Source organism: Mobula hypostoma, chromosome 28 (assembly GCF_963921235.1).
Source record: "Mobula hypostoma chromosome 28, sMobHyp1.1, whole genome shotgun sequence".
NCBI lineage: Eukaryota > Metazoa > Chordata > Chondrichthyes > Myliobatiformes > Myliobatidae > Mobula > Mobula hypostoma.
In genome coordinates, this window is record NC_086124.1 from 22539291 (window position 1) to 22549451 (window position 10161).

General features: G+C 48.2%; 1 non-coding gene across 1 annotated transcript; it reads right to left on the minus strand.

Moving 5' to 3' along the window:
• Positions 1–202: 202 nt before the first annotated feature.
• Positions 203–291, minus strand: trnap-cgg (transfer RNA proline (anticodon CGG)). The gene is given in 2 exon segments: positions 203–238; positions 256–291. It is a non-coding gene; the product is annotated as a tRNA-Pro (tRNA).
• Positions 292–10161: the final 9870 nt, after the last annotated feature.

The window sequence follows — 10161 nt, forward strand, 5'->3', positions numbered from 1 at the left end:
GCGGGGTGCGGGGGGGGGTGAACTGAAAAGAGAGACATGCGGGAGGATACCAGAAGTTGAAGAAACAGATGTTCATACCATCAGGTTGGAGGCTAATCAAACGAAGTACAAGGTCTCCAAGCTGTGAGTGCCTTCATCGTGTGGCAGTTGGGAGAAGCCATGGACAGCAAGTCGATGAAATCAGGAAAACGTTTTCAAAACAGGGCTCGTCCGGGATTTGAACCCGGGACCTCTCGCATATTTGTCCACAAACGTCCCGAAGCGAGAATCATACCTCTAGACCAACGAGCCCCTGCTAGCAAGTTTGAGTGCTAACGACTGAAGAATTAAATTGGCAGACAACAGCGAGCTCAGAATTCCGACTATGAAGGTTGCGCTGGGTTAAAAGCGGCATGAAATAATCGCTCAATCGCCTGGAGAGATTGCAATCCTGCAAGGTGAGAAGGAAAGAGGCAAAGGCTGAATGGTTCACCTCATGGCTTTGACTGGAAAATTCCTCATTCATTTCCACACTAAGTGAGGTACGGGACGACTGCTTATGACAGAATTGTTCATGAATGCTTTACGAAGTTGAAAGAACCGCGTTCCTTCGATATTTCTTATCAGTGCCCTTAAAACAGAGATCAATGACCTTAAAAGGGAAAGTCTACAAAATGTACTGGATACAACCAGGCCGGCACAAGAAAAGCCCTCCCCACAATACAGTGCATCTGCAGGGAGCGCTTTTCCATCGCCATGGACCCCCGCCATCTTCTCGCAGCCGTCATCGTGAAGGAGGTGCAGGAGCTTCAGTTCCCAATCCTCCAGGTTCAGGAACAGTTGATACCATTCAAATATCTGGCTCCTGAATCAGTGTAGATAACTTCATTCACCTCATCACTGAACTGATTCCATAACCTACTGGTTCACTTTCAGCTATACACCCAATTACGTTCTCAATATTATTTATATACAGACTCTGCCAAAGTCGTCCGCACAGAGGATGCCTAAGGCTTTTGAATTTTATTTATTGTACTGTGCTGCTACCGCAGAAAAGATAAATTAAATGACATTTGTGAATGATGATAAACCTGATTCTGATCTGGGAATATATTGTGGATTGAGAGTGGGAAGGGGGCAGGGAGAGAGGAATCATGGTTGCAAAAATTGAGAGGGAGAGGAGAGGAAAAAGGAGGCAGTAGACAGACATTCTGTGATGACCATTAAACCAATTGTCTGGAGTCAACTGACTGTAATGCTGAATCAGGTTCGCTGGTCTGCCAAGTGAGAGAGGAAATACACTGACTTCCAGTAGCTATATTTATCATTGAAATTTCGACCAAACATTCAAGTTCTCCAAGTTATAGACATTGCAAAGCTGAACGCCTAACAAACATACTTACTTCATTGAAAGTACGCGCAGAGCATCCCTTCCTAAACGCCTTGCCTTAAACAACGGAAGAAGAGCGCAAGCCTCTTCCACGGGCTGTTTTATACACCCATGATATTTGAAATTGCTCTCCAGGCATCTATCCAATGGGGAAATCAACTGCAGCTTCTAAACTAACCAGACACAACGGAAGCAACTTTCGACAATCAGAATAAGGCATCACCCCACAGAAGAATGACCTTGCTTGGTGTCTCGGGGCTGGGAGTGCCTGCACACGCGCCACCCACTTCCCCCGAGATTCCTTCTTTGCCACCAATCCCACATCCCTCCCGTGGTTCTCCTCCCTCGCCATTCCCAACATCCTTTCATCCCGCCAGATTTACAAACTCGCTCAACGCTCCATGTTGGCAAATGCAGTATTGCACGAACGTCTTAAGGCTGATTTATACTTGCGCGTACCAGCTTGCGCCGTAGCCTACGCAAGTGGGCTACACCGTTGTGAGCATTTATACTTGTGCGTTGGTGTGTCTGCGTCTCTCTGCAATTCACCACCAAAACGCTAGTTGGCGGTGGGGTTTCTGTGCCACTGTGTTGAGTTTCTTCGCGCTGAAACGAGGAACTGCATTTCAAATATTTTCAGATGTCGGCAGGTAGATTTGACAATTTGGTTCATCGTCTCCAACCACTTATTTCGCAACAATGTACGCACAGTATACTCTGAGACTGGCAATCACCATTCGAGTTTTAGCTTCAGGTGGAAGTCAACAGGCTGTAGCAGCTAGCTACAAACTGGCGTCAAGCACAGACTCCTCCATAATTTCGAAGGTCTGTAAACTATTGCAGCCAGAGTTCCTTCCCTGCCCTTCAGTCGCCCAATGGGAAGCGATTGCAGCCTAGGAGGAAATGCGATGCTACCAAGCGGACCGATAACAGTTGTTGCAGTCTGCGACGCCGCTACGCGTAGTTACATTTTGGGAGAGGTGCGCGTTAGGCTACGGCGTAGGGTTGGTACAGAGTAGCGTACTGTACCCTGCCACGCCGTACCTACGGTGTACGTTTGATGCACAAGTATAAATCAGCCTTAAAAGCAGTGATGTCCTGCTGAATCTTTATAAGGAATTGGTTAGGCCACACTTGCAGCATCGTGAGTAGTTTTGGGCTCCCTAATCTAAGAAAGCATGTGTCGGAATTGGAGAGGGTCCAGAGGAGGTTCACAGCAATGATCCTGGGAGGCAGGGGAGGAAAGGAGGACGATCCATAACTTTAGGGCTGTACAGGCTGGAGTTCAGAAGAATGAGAAAGGATTTCATTGGAACATCAAATATGGGAAGTTCTAGATAGAGTCGTTGTGGGGAGGATGTACTGATGGCTAGTACCAAAGGGCATACCCTCAGAATTGAAGGACGTCCATTTGGAACAGACATGAGGCGGACTTACTTCAACCGGGGAGGGGGTTGGTGAATCGGGAGTTCATTGCACATATGCCTGTGGAGGCGCAGTCGCTGAGTTATTTAAAAGGGAGATTGATAGCTTCTTGATTAGGAAGAGCATCAAAGGTTAAGGGAAGATGACAGGACGATGGGGTTCAAAGGGATAATCAATGAACCAGGATAGAATGGCGTAATAGCCCACATTACCCAATTACCTAATTCAACTCCTCCGTCTTATGAGCTGATAACCTGAACCTCCAAAGCCTCCACATCCTTCCTGCAATGGAGTAACCTGAACTGCATAGGATACACCAGCAATCGCTCCTCATACGTTAACCCTTTCATCCCCGGGATCATTTTCGTGAAAGTCCTCTGGACCCCCTCCAAGCATAGCACGTCATTTATTAAATAAAACCACCCGCAATATGCAGATCCAAATAGGGACGCCATCTACAAATACCCCGATTGCGGCTTACTTCCATAGAGCTATGAAATGCTCCTTATACATTCACCCTTTCATTCCCGGGGTCACATTGGTGCATTTAATTGGTTTTTAACATTGGTCAATCTATACTTGGCTTCCTGTCATGACTTCTTCAATCTTAAACTCAATGCCCCATCTAATTGGTAAAGTACACAGGCTAGGTAAGGGGGAATCTCCCAATCCATCGTAAGTATTCCCAGTGGTGTGCACCTCAAACAGCCTCTGATAACCATGTGCAACTCCTGGCCTTCAATTGGACCTGTGTCGCCCTGTTTCTTCTAATAAATGAAACTCCCCCAACTGCCCCAAACCCTGGACTCCAGAACAGAAACTGAGACAGGGATTGAACGCTAAATAGGGTACAGTACTTTATTGACAACACAAGTAGAGACAAGAGAAAAATTTACAAGCCTATGTTCCAGGAGGTAGATATTCCAATTGAAGACGGTGGCTGCAAGGATCCCAAAAACTGGAAGGAGAGAGGGTCTCGGTTGGAACAGGGGGAGAGAGAGGGAGTGCTACTAAATGAAGTGGGGTGGGTTAAGTGGAGATGCGGTACCCCTGTAATGACAAGGAGGCCTGATGCATCATCACGGAGCCTTGTTCCAGGCTCACTCACACCCGTTCTCCCTTCTCCAGCTGTAAGAGGCAGCTACTCTCGGACAGCTGGGTGGCGCCGGGCGGGAGACTGCTGTAGAGGCGCTCGTGGACGGTGCTGTTCTTCACCAGGGCTACGGTGGTGTCGGACTTGCCCCGCCCGGGCAGGAAGGAGAAGGCGAAGAAGTAAATGCCCTCTTCGGGGCAGGTGAAGATCCCGGTGTCGGGGTCATAGCCTCCCTCTCGGTTCAGCTGCACCTGGTCGAAGACGATACTGGTCCCTGTATTGGGTGGGCTGCTCGTGGGCCCGCGAATGGCGGCGAAGACAACGGCGTGGAGATGATCATGGCTCTCTTCTAGTGGGCAGAGAGGGCAGAACGTTAGGAGCAAATGCAGCTCGGTGGGACCTCTATAACTGGTCAGTGGTTTGTAATTAATATATGGATCGAGCATGCTATGATAAAACGGACACTAATACAGCACAGGATCGGTACTCCAGAGATTGGTGTGTGTGAAAATCGCAGGAGATCTACAGTTTCTGAGATATTCAAACCACCCGGTCTGGCCCAAATATGGTCAAGGTCACTTAGATCACATTTCCTCCACATTCTGGAGTTTTGTCTGAACAGCAACTGAACCTCTTGACCATGTTCGCATGTCGTTATGGATTGGTGACGCTTGATTGGCTCATTAGAAATTTGCATTAATAAGCACGTACACAGGTGTACCAAATAAAGAGGCCACTGATCGTATACAGCGTCCTTACCTTTATTAGTCAAGCCATTGAGTTCAAGACTCGCAAAGTTATATTGCAGCTTTAAGCAAGTCTGGTTATACCACATCTGGAATATTACGTCCATTTCGGGTCACCCCATTACAGCGGCGTGTGAGATGGACAGAGTTGTAAAGGAAGCCTTTGCACATTGGTCCTCATGCATCAAAGTATTGACTACAGGATTTGGGATGTAAAGTTGAAGCTTTTTAAGACGTTGGCGAGGTCTAATTTGGTGTACTGTGTGCAGTTCTGGTCACTTACCGAGAGGAAAGAGACTCAGTCTACAGCACCCTGCAAATGTATATACAGCGAGGATGCTGAAGACACTTGCACAATAATGTGCATTCATTGCCGCGGATGGCAGTGGAGGCCAAGTCATTAAGTATATTTAAAGCGGAAGTGGATAGTGTATTGTTTGGTCAGCAAGTCAAACGTTATGGGGAGAAGGCGGGAGATTGGAGTTGAGAGAAATAATAGATCAGCTGTGACCGAATGGCGGAGAAGACTCGATGAGCTGAGAGGCCTAATTCTGCTCTGATATCTTAAGGTCTTATGGTCCTGCATTTCTAAGAGCCCCTTAAATGCCTCTGTCGTATCAGAACTACCCCTGGGAGCCCATTCTATGTACCAAGCACACTGCATATAACCTGCTTCGGACACTTCTCCTTTGCATTTTTTCTGCACCCTGACCTTTAGTGAATGCCCTCTGGTATTAAACACTTTGACTCCGCTGAAGGAATAATAGCTATCTATGGCACAATAGCATAAACCTCTCAAGGTCTTCCCTTAACTTAGGAAAAGACTGCTTACCGTGCCTATGCCTCATCATATTTTTTATGTTCCTAACAGGTCTCTCTATGCCCCGTCGCTCCAGTGAATACAGCCCAGTTTTCTCCAATCTCCCCTGATAGATCGTACACTCTAAACCGGGGAGCATACTGTCCATTGTCTTCTGCACGTTGTCGAAAGCATCCACATCCATCCTAGTGTCAGAGTCATGGAGAACCACAGAGCAGAAACAGGGACTTCGGCCCGTTTAGTCTATGCCAATCTGTTATCCAGCCTAGTCCCACCAACTTCAACTGGTCCATACCCTCCCAAAGAAGCACTTATCCAAACTTCGCTTAAGTGTTAAAATCGAACCTGCGTCCACCACCTCTACTGGCAGCTGGTTCCATACTCATACCTTCCTCAGAGTAAAGAGGGGGTTCCCCTCAACCATTTCACCTTTGACCCTTAACCCACGACCTCACTTAACCTCAGTGGAAAATGCCTGATTACATTTACCCTATCTAGGCTCCATATATTTTCAAATCTCCCCTCATTCTCCTACACTCTAGGGAATAAAGTCCCAACCTATTTAACCTTTCTCTATAATTCGGCTCCACCCTTCCTGGAAGCATCCTTGTAAATCATCTCTGCTATCTTTCAATCGAAATAATATATTTCCAGCCGACCTACACACAATGTTCCAGATTAGGCCTCGCCAATGGCTTGTACAACTTCAATATAGTATCCCAACAGTTATAAAGGCCGATGTGCAGAACTTCTCTTTACGATTATATCTACCGTGATGCCACCGTAATGGGGTAAACAAACCTGAACGCGGCACTCCCGGTGCGGCCTAAATGGAGTTAACTGAAGCTTCTGATCGCCTGTAATTTTCATGCACAACAGCTCCAGAGCTTCTTTCCCAAAGTGGAGTCCATGGCCCCCTCGGTTAATGGTAAGGGTCCATGACATAAAAAAGGTGCAAACCCCTGCTCTAGTGTTTTCAGCCTATGTGGGGAGGGGGAGTGAAAGGCTGATGCTGTTTGTGCGCGGGGTGGGGAAGTGGCCGAAGAGGGCTTGGGATCTAATTTTTTTTGTCATTCATTCTTTTGTTTTTTTCTTTTGTTTCGTGGATGTCTGGGGAGAGTAAGAATTTCACGTTGTATACTGCATACATTCTCTGATATTAAATAGTACCATACAACCATTGAACACCGTGGGAGGTAAAGGTTTCGACAGCTAGTACCCGAAGAAGGCAGTTTCCAAACCGCACTTACGGTCCTCCCGGTGATGTTCCAACGCAGTGACACGGGTCTCCACGCCCTCCAGATACTGTCGAGACAAGAGGAGAGTCATCCGTTCCATTGGATCTACTCACGGAGCGTTGTAGAGATCAGTCACACAGTGAAGCTCCCGCCACGACAGCCCAGCACACACTCGCGGGGTCAGGGACAGAGTGAAGGTCCATCTAAACCCCCTCTCCCGGGTCAGACACAGAAAGAACCGCCCTCCACACCGTCCCATCACACTCACCTGGGGTCAGAAACGGAGTAAAGCTCCCTTTGCGCCATCCCATCGCACACTAACGGGGTCAGGTGCAGAGTCAGGTTCCCTCAGCACAATTCCACCATACACTCCCGGGGTTCAGACACAAAGTAAAGTTCTCTCTGCACCGTCCCATCGCACACCCTCGGGGTCAAACAGAAAGCCAAGCTCCCTCAATAGATGGGAGGCAGAGAGGAGATGCAGTGGCCCCGAAAAGACATGTGGTTGTTTTGCAAGTGCCAGGGTCAAAGATGACTGAGTGGTTGCGGAACATTCTGGAGGGGCAGGGTGAACAGAGGTAATTATGCACGTTTGTACAATTGACACAGGTAGAATACGGGATGAGATCCTACCAGACGAGTATAGGGGGATAAGTAAGACGATACGCGTCAGGCCTCAAGGGAAGTGACCTCTTGATTACTTCCGGAACCACGTACCAGAAAATTACGAAACGGCGGATCGGTCGGTTTTACGTGTGGCTGAGGTGCTGATGCAAGGGGAAGGGATACGGTTTCTTGCGTCATTGAGGTCTCTTCTGGGACAAAAGCGACCTGTACAAGAAGGACGTGGTGCACTTTAGCCAGAGATGCACCGATGGTATGGTAGGAAAATTTGCCAGTACTACACGGGAGAGGCGGATTTAAACCAGATTGACAGCGGGTCTCTGAACAACTCGGGATAACGTAGTAGCCAGCGGGAGTGAACTCAGTAATCTGTGTTGGATTTGACTGTTTAATTGTTATACTATTCTGGTTAGTTGTAATTTTCTTTTTAGTTTTACAATTAATTATCTCCCTGTATTTTAATTCTTATATGCTTATAACAGTTTAATATGACCCCCTAGTGGTTATACTCGTATAATTTCTAAATCTACTCTTGGAACTCCATTACCGGAATGCTTGCTTTCTCATTGGTTAACTCTTATCTAGTTTGAATGGGATTTCCGTATCTGTGGGTAGAAAAGTAGCTGTTCCATGCGGGGCGCTATGTTAGCTCTTTGTCACACACCTAGTGTACCTCAGCCACTGCCCGTTTTCAATATTCCTTCTCTCCATGAATAGAACAACCGTGACGCAATAAGTTTTCTACCGTTTTCCTGACTTCTAAAAAAACTTTGGATCAAATATATCAGGATCCAACACCAGGATAGGCCGTAAGGGAGTAAGGGGAGGGAAAGGGACACTCAGTGAAACTGCATTTATTTCAATACCCGAGGCTTAACAGGAATGGTCAACAAATTCATCGTCTGTCGACTCCGGAGACCAAGATGCTTCAGCATAACAGAAACTGAATAGGAGAAAGGGAGGACTGGCCGTTCAGTATTCCGGAGCTCAGGTGTGACAGCAGTGTAGGTAGGCAAGAAAGGGGTGTTGCTTTTCGATAAGACGATGAAACAGCGCTGCTTAGAGATGACACTATTCGAGTGGGGGTATTATGCACCGAGGTTGTGTGGGTTGAACTCAGAATCTAGAAGAGGAAGGTCACTCTGGTAAAACAGAGTCAAACACTAAGTGACTCTCCCTCCGCACCGTCCCATCGCACACTCCCGGGGTCAGACACAGAGTGAAGCTCCCCCCACACCGTCCCATCACACACTCCCGGGGTCAGACACAGAGTGAAGCTCCCCCCACACCGTCCCATCACACACTCCCGGGGTCAGACACAGAGTGAAGCTCCCCCCACACCGTCCCATCACACATTCCTGGGGTCAGACACAAAGCGAAGCTCCGTCCACACCGTCCCATCACACTCTTCCGGTGTCAGACCCAGAGTGAAGCCACCTCAGTACCATCCCATGACACTCTCCCGGGGTCAGACATAGAGTGAAGATCCCTCTATACCATCCCAACACGCACTCTCAAGGTCAGACACAAAATGAAACTCCCCCCTCACCGTCCCGTCACGCACTCCCAGGATCAGACTCCCTTTACGCCCTTACTGTTTCCCCCAGTCACGGCACCTATAATTATCTCCAAACCTGGTGAAGAGTACTGACGTCCCTGCTACCGCGCTGTGAATTCACCACCTTGGTGGACATCGAGGTGCTGAGGATAAGCAGACTAACCTGTGGGAAAGAGAGGACAATAAGATAAAATGACATCCTCCCCGATCATCCGCCGTCCTTTGGCAAGGGCCCCGACACTCACGTTGACCCAGAAATCCATCGCGACCATTTCTCATGGATCTGTCTGATGTCCGCTCTCTCGAATCTGCTCTGCCTTCGATCATCTGTCCTTTAAGTAATTACAGTGAGGGGTGGAGAGGTAACTTACTCAAATCTTCCCCCCACCCCCACCACCACCACCACCCCAGCACAGATATACACACCCGCTCTCCCCAATCTATATACAGTATAGGAATCTGATAGATTAAGGTGTCTCGTATTTCTCCCCTCCGGCTTGGAATGTGCCTCCGATGTGGCACAGCGCCGCCTGCCGTTGTTTCAATAAAATGCAGGCTTTAGGGTCTTCTCTGGCAGCTTTCTTGTCCTGTTCTGGGGAACCAGAAGGCGCTTGGAAATTGTACTCATTTGCAATGGGACGGCTTTATCCTTGCCTTGAAGTCCATACTGGCTCAGAAACGGCCATTCAGCCCCACAATACTGTGCTTTCGCAGTCATTTCGGCGCCACATTCTTCCCGGTAATTCCCTCAGATTCCACCCCTCAAATACCCTGGCATTTGCTCTCCAGCCCCAGCGAGGAGTCAGGACAGCAAAACTAAAGAACTAGTCATTGGCTTCAGGAAGCAATGGAGAATACACGACCTGACTGCGTCCTGGGGTGAACACGGTCGAGAGCCTTAAGCTCCTTGGTGTACATTTTTTTTTTTGTAATTGTGAAATAATTCAGGCTTTTCGAGCCCAAAAAGCAAACGCCGACCAATTACACCCATGTGACCAATTAACCTTGCGTTTTTAGAATGTGGGAGGAAAGCGGAGCACCGAAGGAAATCTACACAGTCATAGGGAGAACGTAGAAAGTCTGGGGCTTGAACATGGGTCGCTGGTGCTGTAATAGCGTTACGCTAACTGCTACACTAGCGTGCCGCTCCCAACAGCAGTGACGTCTCCTGCTCCAGTGACGTAGACACCACGTCCAAGAAAGCACACCAGCACCTCTACTTCCTCGGAAGGGTAAGGAATTGAGTCTTGTCCCTGATGATGCCCACCAACTTTATCAACGCACCATA